The sequence below is a fragment of the Sorex fumeus genome, unplaced genomic scaffold (genome assembly GCF_029834395.1).
Source record: "Sorex fumeus unplaced genomic scaffold, SorFum_2.1 ptg000002l, whole genome shotgun sequence".
NCBI classification, from domain to species: Eukaryota; Metazoa; Chordata; class Mammalia; order Eulipotyphla; family Soricidae; genus Sorex; species Sorex fumeus.
In genome coordinates this window covers 66,386,935-66,401,915 of record NW_026606059.1, presented here as the reverse complement: position 1 = coordinate 66,401,915, position 14,981 = coordinate 66,386,935, and positions in this window count along the sequence as shown.

Genomic DNA, 14,981 nt, shown 5'->3' with positions numbered 1-14,981 from the left:
TGTCAATCTGTTGAAGGTTTTAATATTTTGTTGTCACTTTCAGAGTACCTATCACATTTTTGGGGGGAGAAAGATTTGGTAAAAGCCACACCCAGGGTGTTTAGAGGATACTTCTGGATTTGTGCATGGGGGTCTCTCCTGTTTGTGCTTGGGAGGCATTTTCCCTGCATTCTCATTGAATAGTTTCATAGGGCATAAAGAATTTCTATTGGTAATATTTTATTTCAGCATATAAAAATGTTGTGACATTGTCTTTTTTTCGTAATATAGGGTTGGAGCTCTAACATAGGGCTGGAGTGATAGCACAGGTCTGGAGAGATAGCACAGCGGGTAGGGTGTTTGCCTTTGCACACTGCTGACCCGAGTTCAATTCCTCCGCCCCTCTTGGAGAGCCCAGAAAGCTACTGAGAGTATCTTGCCCACAGAGCAAAGCCTGGCAAGCTACCCATGACGTATTCGATATGCCACACACAGTAATAACAAGTCTCACAATAGAGACGTTACTGGTGACACCCTCAAGCAAATCGATGAACAACGGGAGGACAGTACTACAGTGCTAAAGTCTGAGAAGGAAAATACTGTATTTTAAATTATTTTCCTGTGTATATTGCCATTTTCATTTTGAATATTCAGGAACAAAAACAGGATGCTTTGGTATGGGTTTTTTTTTTTTTGATTTATCTGTTTGTGGCTTGCTTAGCTTCTCTGTATAGAATGTGTTTTTCAACTACTGTGTAAATGTTATTGCTTTTTTGAATACTCACTCAATCCTACTCTCTCTCTAATAATACAGTTTTTAATCTTTCTATTTATTCTGAAAAACTCAGTGAGTTCCTTTTTTTTCTATTTCTGTTATTCAGATTGATTTAAAGCCATTGACATGTCGTTGAGATCATCCAAACATTGTCATCTCCACTGTAGTCATAAACAATTCATCAAGTCCAACTATTATTTCTTATATGCTTTTCAACTTTATAGTCATAAATTGATTATCTATTTGTGTTGTATTTTTTGGTTTGTGGGCCACACAAGTAATGTTCTGGGTTTATTCCAGGTTTGTTCCTCAGGGTTTAATCCTGGTTGGGTTATAGGGGACTATATTTGGTAACTAGGGATCAAATCCAGGTTGGTCTCATGCAAGGCAAGCATCAATCCAGCTGTACAACTCTTTTTCCCATAATGTCTTTTTATTTATGTAGATTTCCAATATTTTATTTTTTTCAGGGAGTTTCTAATTACTATAGAAGTGTTATGCCTATGGGTATTTTAATTTCCCTCAGATAATTTCAAATCTGACCTGTTTTTTATTGTTTGCTCTTTTTAAGTGTAATTTTTTTGGTGCTTGTTATGAAGGCAATAGTTTTAATAGTATGTTTGTCATTCTACGGGAAATATAAAGTAACGGGGTTACATTTAAATATTTTATTTTAGCAGTCTTACTAGTCCAGATTTAGCACACATATCCAGTTCTATTTATGTGGGTTTAAGTTCCAACAACAGATCTTTTTAGCTTTCACAATGTTATTTTCCTTTGTGTTAAATATTGGTGACATTGTGATTACCAGTTAATTCCATCAGTGAACTCAATCAATCAATAAATAATTCACTTGATCACTTGATCACTTGACATCACTTTACTCATCGTATGCTCAAACAGGGGCCAGTAATGTCTCCATTCATCCCTGTCACGTACTAGTGTAGCCAAATGGCTTCTGCTCGCTCCAGGAACATGAAAAGCCTCAAACCGATTATTGACGGTCTTGAAGAAGAAGTCTGACCATCTTGTAGGTGGGTGGTCACACAATCTCATGGAGTCCTGTGGAATTCAATTGGTAACAGCTGTAGTCCAGCATTCATCTCAAAATCTCATTGCGTGTTCAGTCTATCTGATTTTTGATGCTTTGGCAAACAAGACAGCATCCCCGTTTCTCAATCTTCAATGGAGGTTGGAACTCCAGATTCTTTCTCTCATTTGAGTGAAGAATGATACTCCAAGCATAGCTCTTCGATTCTTCATCGGGAGACCCGAATAGCATTTTTATCCTGTTTCTGTAGGGCCTAGATCTCTGAGGCATATGTTAATGCTATTTCTTTGACACTCTCGAAGGCGTTCCAAGCTGCTTTCTTCCTCCTGCGCAACTCAGGTGCCAGGTCATTAGTCATGTTGAGTTCTCGACCTAGGTACACATGACTTCTGCATTCAGAGATGTTTATTCTATTGATAGCGAATGGAATATCAGGAGTGAGTCAGTTTCTCATAAACATTGTCTTCGTGAGATTCAGCCGTAGTCCGACCTTTCCACACTCACGGTCAAAGTCGGCCAGCATTTGTGAAGCTTGGCTAATGTTTGCTGTTATTAGAATGATGTCATCAGCGAAGCAGAGTTGTGTAGTTGCCTACCGTCTAGCTTCACTCCCATTCCTTCCCACTCCAGTTGTCACATGATGTTCTCGGGGGTGGCACTGAAGACTTTCAGTGAAATGGTATCACCCTTCCGAAACCCTCTCTTGACATGGATGATCACTTCCTTGTAGAATGATGAGATCCTGATAGTTAATCAATAATACAGATCACAGAGGATTCTGATGTACTGAGTTTGAGTGCCCTGTTTGGCTCATTCTTTGATGACTGCTTCAGTCTCGACAGAATCAAAGGCCTTCTTTAAATCAATGAATGTTAGAAAATTCAAGAGCAGTCATCTCCACTGTAGTCATAAACAATTCATCAAGTCCAACTATTATTTCTGATATATTTTTCAATTTTATAGTAATAAATTGATTATCTATTTGTGTCGTATTTTTTTTGTTTGTGGACCACACAAGCAATGTTCTGGGGACCTGGAAACAGACATCCTTTGCCTGTTCCCACCAATCTCCGGCAACCCAGGGATCAAAAACCAGCAGCCTCACCCTGCCTGCTCCCACCAATCTCTTGCAACCCAGGGATCACACCCTGAAGCCCCACCCTGGCAGTACTAGATAAATACTCTTTGGCCGACCTCCACTACCTCCACTACCCAGCTACCCCCATGCTCCAGGCCACCTTCCGGACTGTGCGGCCTCTTTCCAGACACATCATAACACATCTAATACCCATTTTCCAATATTACCGCACCATATTTGATGGTGTTCAAATATGATTTGAATCATGGGAACACCTACAGGGGTGATTAAAAGCCTCTATCCCTCTTGGAGAGCCTGGAAAGCTACCGAGAGTATCCTGCCCGAGCAGCAGAGCCTGGCAGGCTCTCTGTGGCATATTCGATATGCAAAAGCAGTAAATACAATAAATAATACTGAGCAAAAATATTGAAGTATGTTCTAGCAATTAAGGCAGCAAGATTTCTCTCCTCAGGGGATTTTGTTGAAATTTAAGAGATATAATAAATAGGTAAATAAATGAATAATTGAGAAAATGGTTGAAGAAAAACGGAGCCTATGTTAGATGTGACATCTACTTCCTGGAGAATAGACACTGGAATTAAATCAAGAATGGTAAGAAAGAGTCAAATATAAAATGCTGGCAATTATTTTCTAAGCATAAGATGATATATAAAAACTTCAGTAGTACACAGAGATTGCAAAAGAATTATGATATCATGACTGTGTACAACTGAGTTTTAATTCTCCAGAGATCATATAATCTCATATTATCTTTCCAGGACTCGGAGAATAGAAATGTATGTTGGCTAATTACAGATTTCATTACCTACACATTACCTCTAGTACATAAACCATCAGCAGTTCAGTATATAATAATGTGTGGTCAAAAAAATATCATGTGGTACATAATTAATAGCAACAATGGTGAGAATGATTAAATTATGGGATTCTTTTCCAAACTCCAAAATATTCTTCGCTGTTACAAAGTAGGAATAAGACTTGTTCTAAATTCAAGGTCACCTAAAGATCAATCCATTTAGAATGATTTCGCTGGTTGAAAAATGAGTTTTACTTCTTTCTACAAACTCCTTCCATTATCCAAATCACGTTCACTTTATTTCCTTATCATTTGCTAGGTATACAGATTTAATGCAGCATATTTTTATTAAACTATATGAAGCCCTATTGTTTATTTTTGCATTAAACACTTCTAATCTTCATACAGCCATGCCACTAAAATATCTCAGATAAGCGCATGGAATAAATAGGTACACACTGCATGTAGTTTTCTGTCACTGTGATTCAACTTTTGTTTTTAGGTTAGTGCTTATGAAAATAAATGACCATATATCACATGTTTCTATAACAAGAAAAGTGAAAGGTACATGCAGTATTAATACCAGTGCACATTTCATAAAATTGGTGTAATTCTGGTATAGTAAGCCCAAACAAGCACTACTTTTCAAACTCTGTACTTGTATTTTTTAATATTCCAACATAGAAAAAGTCACATAGAATAGCATTTATGGGAAACTTTCCACACTAAAAGTTCCAAATTTGAATTGAGAGTGTCTCACTCACCAGCTGAGTAGACCTGAGCAAGGGATTTATCTTTTCAAATCTAAGTTACTCCCTCTGTTATAAGTGGATGATAATTACATCTACTCACCATATTCAATTTGAGGATTAAAATAACATAATCCAATTTAAAGTACAATGTCTGGCACAGGATATTAAATGAACATAACTGGCTTATTTATTATTGTTTCTAATATAGATATATCATACATCCTTGCACTGTGTGTTGATGTATGCAGCACTTAACACATTCTGAATACTCAAAAAGCCATGTGCCTATCTGATGAAATCGTTATTTCTAATGGTTTTATCATTGGGGAAGAAAGCATATACTGCTGTTGGTGTTTATTATTTCAACTAATAAACTTTATTCATGTGAGGTAGACTAGGACATACGGTTTAATGTCTCACTTGGTAATGGTTTTCGGTGACATTTCAGAAATTGTAGAAAGGTCTGTCTTGTATTAGGAAAACTGATTTTTGATCAATAAAGGTCAACAAAGTAAAGACTTGACTTTTGTTCTTAGGAATCCCACAAAATTAGTTGCATAGAAGATAGCTTATCTTCTTTATGAGATCACTTTATCAAAATCTGTACCAAAGATTTGGGGGAGTTAATCCACATAGAGCATGTAGTTAAAGTACTACGAATTTCCCTTAAACTATTAAGAACCAAACTTTAATTTTTCAAAAAATTTTTGAGACATTAATTCACTAAGTCCACTGCACTTAATCATAGTGCATCATAGTGCTATCACTCCAGCCCAAGGTAAAGAGGATTATGCCACAAGGCAGGTGACGTTGTAAAATTTACTGGTATGCACTCATAACTGTTGCCTTCAGCAAGAGAAGATAGAAATGTGTTTATATCCCAATCAGAATCAGTCAAGACTAAGAAGAATTTGCTGTCCTATACAACTTTGTCATTCAGTTCAATTATGTTTCTATAACATTTTGCAAAATAAAGATATATATATATATACAGCAGAATTTCACTAAAGATAACAGAATAAATTCATGTTTTTATAGAAAAGAACTGTTTCTGTGCTTAGAAATTGTCATAATTCCTAAGTATACCACCAAAGAATAAATTAAGTTTATTTATTACAAAAAATCTTGTCCAAACAATTGGACTAGACTCTGATTATACTAGACTTGTGCCAAGTTAATGAGACTCAATCATATCATTTTTTTAATGAAGCTATGAAGGATCTACTAGCAATTCCAGAGCCAACAAGACAGGATTGGAAGTGAATAAGTTATAAGAGAAAAGAGAACAGCATCCTTCAAGATGCTTATTTAAAAACTCATCAGAATGTAATAAGGATGGAAGGTGAAGCTGTTTAATAATACAGGCTTCTTGGCAAGTCACATTAGATCGAGATACTCTCAGTAGCTTGCCAGGCTCTCCGAAAGGGGTGGAGAAATTGAACCCGGTTCGGCCATGTGCAAGGCAAAGGCCCTACCCGCTGTGCTATCACTCCAGCCCAAGAAAGGATTTAAAAGTTTGTAAAAAAAATGCAGAAAGAATAAAAAATAATTTAAGTATCTTTCACTTGGGCTGGAGCGATAGCACAGCGGGTAGGGCATTCGCCTTACAAGCGGCCAACATGGCCGACCCAAGTTCGATTCCTCCGCCCCTCTCGGAGAGCCCGGCAAGCTACCGAGAGTATTCGATATGCCAGACACAGTAACAACAAAGTCTCCAATGGAGACGTTACTGGGCCCGCTCGAGCAAATCGACGATCAACGGGAGGGCCTTTACCTTTACCTCACTTACAACAAACTGTATTATTGTGCTATGATTCCCTTTCATATGAAATTGTAATCATGATACAATCATCCTTAAGCATTAAGCTATTCCACCACATAACTGAAGTACTATCATTATATATGGGAAAATTACAATAATCTCACAATATATAATATCTTCAAGTACCACAAAGAAAAATTAATAATTTATTATAATACAGTGAATTGTGGGCTGGAGCAATAGCACAGCGGGTAGGGCATTTGCCTTGCACGCAGCCAACATGGCCAACCCGAGTTCCATTCCTCTGCTCCTCTCGGAGAGCCGGCAAGCTACCAAGAGTATCTCACCCTCAGGGCAAAGCCTGGCAAGCTACTCGTGACGTATTCGATATGCCAAACACAGTAACAATTATCACAATGGAAACGTTACTGGGCCTGCTCAAGCAAATTGATGAACAATGAGAGGACAGTGACATAATTACCCGTAGAAGAAAGTGGAAGGAAATATTTCTTTACATTAGGGACATCACATACTATGATAACTAGTAATATACATAATAACATACATTTAACATTTTTTAAAAAGGAAACTAAAAAATGTAGTTAAATAAAGGCTACAAAGAGAGAAAAGTTATTCTGGAATGATCTGAATTGGACAAATTCAGCACTGCCAGGAGTCATGAGCTAGGAGTACCCCTGTGCAACTCTGGGTGCGACTCCAAAATAAAAAAAAAACCGACTTATTTATGAACTTGAAACCTTTTTAATATAATCTGCTAATAGTGTGACTGGGTTCAGTATTAATTTGCTGTTAACTCGTTGAAATGATTCTATCTCAAAAATAAAATTGTGTTGAGCATAATAAATGTCATTTGAAAAAAGAATATAATATGCTCTTTACTAATAAAATAAAGATATAATTACACTGCACTGATGTGCTAGAATATTAACACTCCCTGTGGAAAATTAAGCTATGTGGTATGCTTTTCCATTATTTCAGCATCCATGTCCATCTGATGATGAGATCAAATATCAATTAAAAATCACTTAAAATATACAGTTATCATAAATATCCTATCCACATCCAAATTAATATTAATCTATTTTTTTGTGAGACAAATAAGTTTGTTGTACAGTGTGACAGTAAAGTAGTAAAATAGTAAAAACAAGTCTTTGAGATTCTAGTGAGCTAACTGAAGACTATACAGACAAACTCGATCCTCTCCAAAATTCATCTAATAATCCCACTAGAAAGCAGCCTTATGCAACGCTGGACTTCTGATGCATAAAGATGAGCTCTTAAATGCCAAGGAGGTAGAACTTTCACTGTGGTTGTCAACGGAATGTCCCGTTAGTAACCCCAATGGAAATCACAAAGCTTCCAAGCACATTAAGTCATGAAGGTCACTCTGCATAAATCTGTCTACATTCATGAGTTTCTACTGCTAACTGCCACTAAGTTAAGCTCAATGTAAACTTACACTGCTGAAATGGCAAACTTCATTGGATAAAATTCCACCTACTAGTTTCACATTTCTTATTATTCTTAAGGTGGTATGGTATTTACCCATAAACAAGTCCTTTACCATTTATGTATCTGAAATGGCATTTTCTAGTGCTCCCACTATTTGAGGGAGACATCTATTATTAATGTGTACACATTTCAAGTGAAAACTATTGATTATAGTTCCTTCTATAGAGATATGACACAGCATATTATTAACCACTTACAACAGATAAATTTAAATAGCTAGGTAAAAAATTATAGTTCTGAGATTTTTAATAAAATAAAATTTTATTTTAATTTTATTGTTACTATTGATATGGCTTTTGGTTCACACCCTCTGTTCATCCTGTCTCTGCACATAGGGATCTCTCCTGGTGGACACTTGTGGCCATATGGAAATCTGGAGATTGAACCCTGGACAGCCACATATAAGGCAAAAGTCCTAGCCACTGTACTATTACTCTGACCCTTCCTCCTCATTTTTCAGATTGAGAGTTTAAATTATGATTTTAAGATTAAAAAATTTAAAGTTATAACAACTTTGTTATTGGTTGTTATAATAGATGAATGGATAAAGAAGTTATAGCATATATATATACATATACATACATGTATATGTAGACACACAATGGGATGTGACTCAACTGAAAAAAAAAAGATCTTGCAGTTTTCAGAGACTTTAGTGGTACTGGTAGGCATTTGTTAAACAAAGTAAAGCAAAGAGAGAAGGATAATACCAAATGATCTCACTCATCTGTGATATACAGAGAAACAAAATTTAGGAATAGGTAGTATCAAATGGCACACCCTTGGCCCAGGTCTTGGCTTACAAAACAGAATTCTGAGCCGTGGGCTGCCCCGGAATTGGCAGTGACGATAGCACCAGTGCTGACCGGGAGGGAGCCTTCCTGTTGACATCCATGAAATCTAGACAACTGATTGGTGATCATGGAATCTAGGCAAATAACTGAAAGGTAGCAGTGATGAAATTTAGAACAATAATTTTATTTCTGCTTCCCAATGTCATCATTGATCCCACCTTCATCTTCTTTACCACCCGTGTTCGTCCTGCACTTATTGTGTTCTGAAAGTTTGCTCCTATATAATCTTTGTTGATGCTGAATTAAATTGTCTTACAGAGTCATCAACCTGCAGTCTGTGTCTGTTGATAACAAGTCATAGACTTCATTGGAATCAGCTTTGTGTACCCAGATCACCAGATATTGCCAGACAGTATCAATGTTGGCTCAGGTCTTAAACTCGTGGAACTCGGTTCATACCCCATCCCAGGTTAGAAGGGCTGTGAACAGGGCCCCTGGCTTCCACTTATCACCCCCCCCCCCACACACACACCCCTATAGTCCCTAAGACCCATTTCCAAAGAGGCTCCACATAGTTACAGAGAATTCTGAGCAATAGAATTAGAAGATGTGAAATAGAAGTGACATAGGACAATCAATGGTGGAGGGTGTTAGCATATTGGTGGAGTGAAAGGGCAGTGATATCTATGTATAGGAACCATAAATGCTAACAGTATCATGATCGTGTTACATAAACTAAAATTAAACTTTTAAAAATAAGTTGTACCTGAATCTGTTGATCAAAAGGATTAAACATTATGAAATGTTTAAAAAATGGAATTCTTGAACTTGAGTGAGTTGTGGTGGCTCCTAACTCATCGTTACTAATTGAAATGGCTTTGGACATGTTATTAAAATTCTCCAAAATTAACTCTCTTTATATGTAAACATGAGGTTAAAGTAGGACTTAAATAAAATCTTATTTATAAATGGCTTAGCCAAGTTTTCAGCATCTTAAAAGGAGGTCATGGCATCATACTTAGCATTATAATATTAACAATGATGACATTCAAAGTTTGCAAAACTATCAATATAACACAATAAATTTCAGCCTATTTCCTATGGATATTTTCAATTCTGAAGAGTTTTATAAACATCCTGGCAGAAAAAGGAAAATAAATAAAGTGCCACAAAATGGAAGACCATTGGAAAGGAATATTAGGCTTAAGGTGTAATTAATATGTCTTTTTTATTTAAAAATTCAGCAAAGTTAACTTTAGTTCAATGGACATCTTAACAGCAAAAGTTGACTTCATAGCAGAACACCTATTTGTAAAAATACACATGAATTAGGTAAGGTTACATGATAGGAATATACAGAAATTTTTAAATATATTCAAAGTGTAAAAAGTACCTTACGATGACTGTAGGGAATATTTGATAATTTTGATGCAAGCAAAATGACATTTGTGACTGTGCATGAAATTCTCTTGTCAGAGAGATATCAGGAAGGTTTAGGGCCTTGCCTAGCATAGCAGCAACAGCAGTTCTACCCCCCTACCATATATTATCTCCCAAGCATTGCCAAGACAAGCATCTCTAGGATTGAACATTTAGTACAGACCCAGAAGTCAAAACCAACTTGGACCCTATCCCCAGAGCAAAAAAAAAAAAAAAGAAAAGAAAAAGAAACACATCCTAAAGCAAAACATACATGAATAAAATACAAAGACATCAAATAAGAAAATTACATACAAATAGACCAAGTGATCTTTATGCCACACAAAAATTCAAAATGAACTAGACTTAAATGTAAAACTAGAAAATATAAAAGACTTTGAAAGAAATAAGCAGTAAGCTCTGCAAAACAGATTTAGTCAAGTCTCTGTATTCATGTCCATGGGCAAAAGAAAAAAAAAGTTATATTAAGCTAAACCTTCAGCAAGGCAAATGAAACCAACACATTTAACCAAAAGATGGCTTACTGAGTGGGAGGAGATATTTATAAATCATAAATCTGACAAGAGCTTAACATCCAGAATATATAATAATCAATCTGCACAACTTAAACCCAACAATCAATTCAAAAATTAAAAGTAGGCAGGAAATCAAAACATTTCACCAAACTAGACATGCAGATGGTCAACAGACAATAAAAAGGTGTTTCTCATCCATTATTATTGGGGAAATGCAAATTAAAACTAAAAATAGATAACATATCACACCTGTTAAAATGGTTATTATTTTAAAAAAGAAATAACTATTGACAAGAATGTGAGGAAAAGGTAATTTTTGTACACTGTTGGTGAGTATGTAAAGAGTTGTATCACAATGAGAGTAGAGGGGAAACTTTCTCAAAATTATAAAGAACAGAAAAACCTTATAAAGCAGTTAATTCATTACTGGGTATATAACCATAAATACAAGACTTCATATGAAAAAAAACATAAATGTCTGTATTTGTTTATCATTAGACAAAATAGACAAGTTATAGAAACAACTAAAGTGCTTATAAATAGATGAAGAACTAAAACTATATATATAAACAGTCAAATACTACTTAGCTGTATATATTTTTTAAAAGATTAAATTTTGGTTTTTTGGAATAATAGAGATGGGCCTCCAGGGTATTATGCTAAGTGAAATGACAAAGAAAGAAAAATACCATATGTTTCCACTCAGAAGTGGAAGATAAACAAAGCAACTGAATAAATAAAATTTAGATGCCCTCCTCAATTAAATACTTAGACTATCACAACAGAAAGTTGGTTATCAGCGGGGATGAGAGACAGATAAGACAGATATGATGGAGTGAATAATGATGTACACCTGAAATATACAAATGGTTGTAAACTTATGTCCTATAAAAATTTTAAAAAGAAAATAAACAGAACTAATATTGAGTATAACAAAGGTGACCTATCTTAACATATATCACTTAATCACTTAACTTCCCGTTAGTCGTTGATTTGCTCGAGCGGGCGACAGTAACGTCTCCATTTGTCCCTGTTGTGTGCTAGTGTAGCCCAATGGCATCTGTTCGCTCTGGGAATATGAAGAGCCTCAAACCGATCGTTCATGATCTTGATGAAGAAGTCTGACCATCTGGTAGGTGGGCAGCCACGTGGTCTTTTGACATCTCGTGGAATCCAGTCGGTAACAGCATTAGTCCAGCGGTCGTCTTTAAATCTCATTACGTGACCAGCCCATCTGATTTTCGACACCTTGGCAAACGAGACAGCGTCCCTGATTCTTGATCTTCGACGGATGTCAGAACTCCGGATTCTTTCTCTCATTTGAGTGAAACGTGATATTCCAAGCATAGCTCTTTCAATTCCTCTTTGGGAGACCCGAATAGCGTTCTAATCCTGTTTGTGTAGGGCCCAGGTCTCTGAGGCATATGTTAAAGCAGGAAGAACAGTGGAATCAAAGATATGTGATCAGAGCCGGAGGTTCTTCGTCCTCTTAGCTATTTCTTCGACGTTCTTGAAGGCGTTCCAAGCCGCTCTCTTCCTCATGTGAAGCTCGGGTGCCAGGTCATTTGTCATGTTGACTTCTCGACCTAGGTACACATAGCTGTTGCATTAGGAGATGGTCGTTCCATTGAGAGTGAATGGGGCATCAGGAACGAGGCTGTTTCTCATAAACATTGTCTTCCTAAGATTCAGCTGTAGTCCTACCTTTCCACACTCACGGTCAAAGTCGGCCAGCATTTGTGCCGCTTGGCTGATGTTTGGTGTTATTAAAACAATGTCATCAGCAAAGCAGAGGTGGTGTATTTGCCTACCATCTATCTTCACTCCCATTCCTTCCCATTCCAGTCCTGACATGATGTTCTCGAGGGTGGCACTGAAGAGTTTCGGTGAAATGGTATCACCCTGCCGCACCCCTCTCTTGACATCAATGATTATTTCAAGACCATCAATGATTATTCCAAGACCATTCATGGTAACTCACAGTTCCAGAAGGCAGAATCTAAACGTTGGACGTGGGAGTCTCCCGGTGGACAATTCCACAACGAAATAGACCACATCATATTCAATCAACGGTTTTGCCTGACTGATGTCGCTGTCGTCCCAAAATTCTGAACGGGATCAGACCACCGTCTCCTTCGTGCAAAATTCTACTTCACAGAGCGGGGAGAAAGGGCTGCAAAGTTCAAAAAGAGAACTGCCAGAATGACCACCAACTGGGAACTCTTTGGTACTATTGCGGCAACATGGGAAGATGCCATTGTTGACAACATTGACGAGGAATACCATCAACTGGTTCAGCACCTCCATGATTGTGCGAGGAACGCCAAGAGAGAGATAGCCACAAAAAAATGCCGGTCTTCGAAAACTCTTGAGCTTATTCGCCAATATGGTTTGGCACATGCCTCAGGCAACCACAAGCTAACATCCGAGCTCGCAAAGCAGTGCAGAGATGTGATCAAGGAAGACCTCAAAGAGAAGAGCAAAAGTGCTGGTAGATGCGGCAGAAGCTGGGAAAAGTATTCATAATGCCTGCCTGTCCTTCGCCAACTACAAGACCAAGATGACTGCCCTCCAACGTCCTGATGGATCTATCACATCCTGCAGAACGGCGATGGAGAAGATTATCCATGACTTCTACTCAAATCTCTTCGATAGCTATGTCCATTTGCCAGCATACCAAATTCCACAGGATGGATATGTCGTTCCCAACGTACTCCCTTCCGAAATCCGACATGCCATTTCGTCAGCACCCAGCCCAGACAAGGTCAGACCTGAACACCTGAAGAACCTGCCGTCAGTACTCATCTTACTATATAAGTGATATCTAATATTAACAGAACACTATAATGAAAATGGATAAAAATTTCTGGAAATTTAAAATAGAATAAATATAATTTATGATGATATAAGTTCACTTTAATAATTATGAATTTGCAAGGTAAAATGATTGCTTAGTCAGATTAGCAACGTTTAAAATTTTTATCTAATGCACTGACATTATAACAAAATAGGAAGTATGCATACTAAAAACCTTTTAAATATACTTTATTTTTCAAAAAATAGGATGTCCTGTTAAGAGAAATGACTCAGAAAGAGAGAGACAGACATAGAAAGATTGCACTCATTTGTAGAATATAAAGTAACAGAATGGGAGACTAACACCCAAGAATAGTAGAGATAAGCACCAGGAGGATTACTCCATGGCTTAGAAGCCGGCCTCTCATGCTGGGGGAAAAGATAGCTCAGATAGATAAGGGACCATCAAGTAAAGGGTGCTTTGAGAGCATGCTCAGGATGGGAGATGTGTGCTGAAAATAGAGTATAGACTGAACATGATGGCCACTCAATAACCTCTATTGCAAACCACAACACTCAAAAGGAGAGAGTGAGCAAAACAGTATGCCCTGCCACAGAAGCAGGGAGGGGTGGGGGGATGAGGTGGGGCTAGGGGGAGGCACACTGGGAGCAATGGTGGTGGAGAATGGGCAATGATGGAGGGATGTGTACTTCAACATTGCATGACTGAAGTGTAACGACAAAAGTTTGTAAGTGTGTAACTGTACCTCATGGGGATCCATTATTTTTTTTAAATATAAAAAAATAGGATGTCAGCAAAATTGAGCCAAAAGTACAGTTTCCTTAGATCCCCTAGTCCCATAAACTGCAAACTACCCAATTATAGCCATCCTGCTCCAGACTTTATTGTAATTAATGAACCTACGCTGATACAACACTATCATCTAAACCCACAATTAACATTAGGGTTTAGCACTGTAGCACTGTTCTCCTGTTGTTCATCCATTTGCTCTAGTGGACACCAGTAACGTCTCCATTGTGAGACTTGTTGTTACTGTTTTTGGCATATTGAATACATCACGGGGAGCTTGCCAGGCTCTGCTATGTGGGTGGGATACTCTCATTAGCTTGCTGGGCTCTCCGAGAGGGGCAGAGGAATCAAACCCAGGTCAGCTGTGTGCAAGGCAAATGCCCTATTCATCTAATGAGGGTTTTAGCAAATGTAAAATGACATTTGTGCATTGATTATATCTCTCCTTAAAATTTTCTGAACAGCTCAATTCAATCATCATTTTGAATCAGATATTGAAATACCTAGATTCGAAGATCTTCATTATCAATTATATTACTGAGTATAACCATAATCACTCCATAATACTACTATTAATCAAGCTTTTATGCACACAGTTAAACACAGTTCTTTATGACATTCCTCTATGATAGAAATGCCCATATTTATTGGACAATAAGAAAATATAGACTTTAATTAATAAAGATTTTGGTTTCCAGAGACCACAATTTACGAACTAGCTGGAGTAGATAGAATTCAGAGAAAAGAGGACAGAGTAGGGCAGAACAGAATAGAACAGGGGTAGTAAGGGTAAAAGAGGAACAGGTCCAAGGAGGGAAGGAAAAGTGGGAGAAAAATACCTGGAATACTGAGGCAATCAGCAACTCTTAGAATAGGAT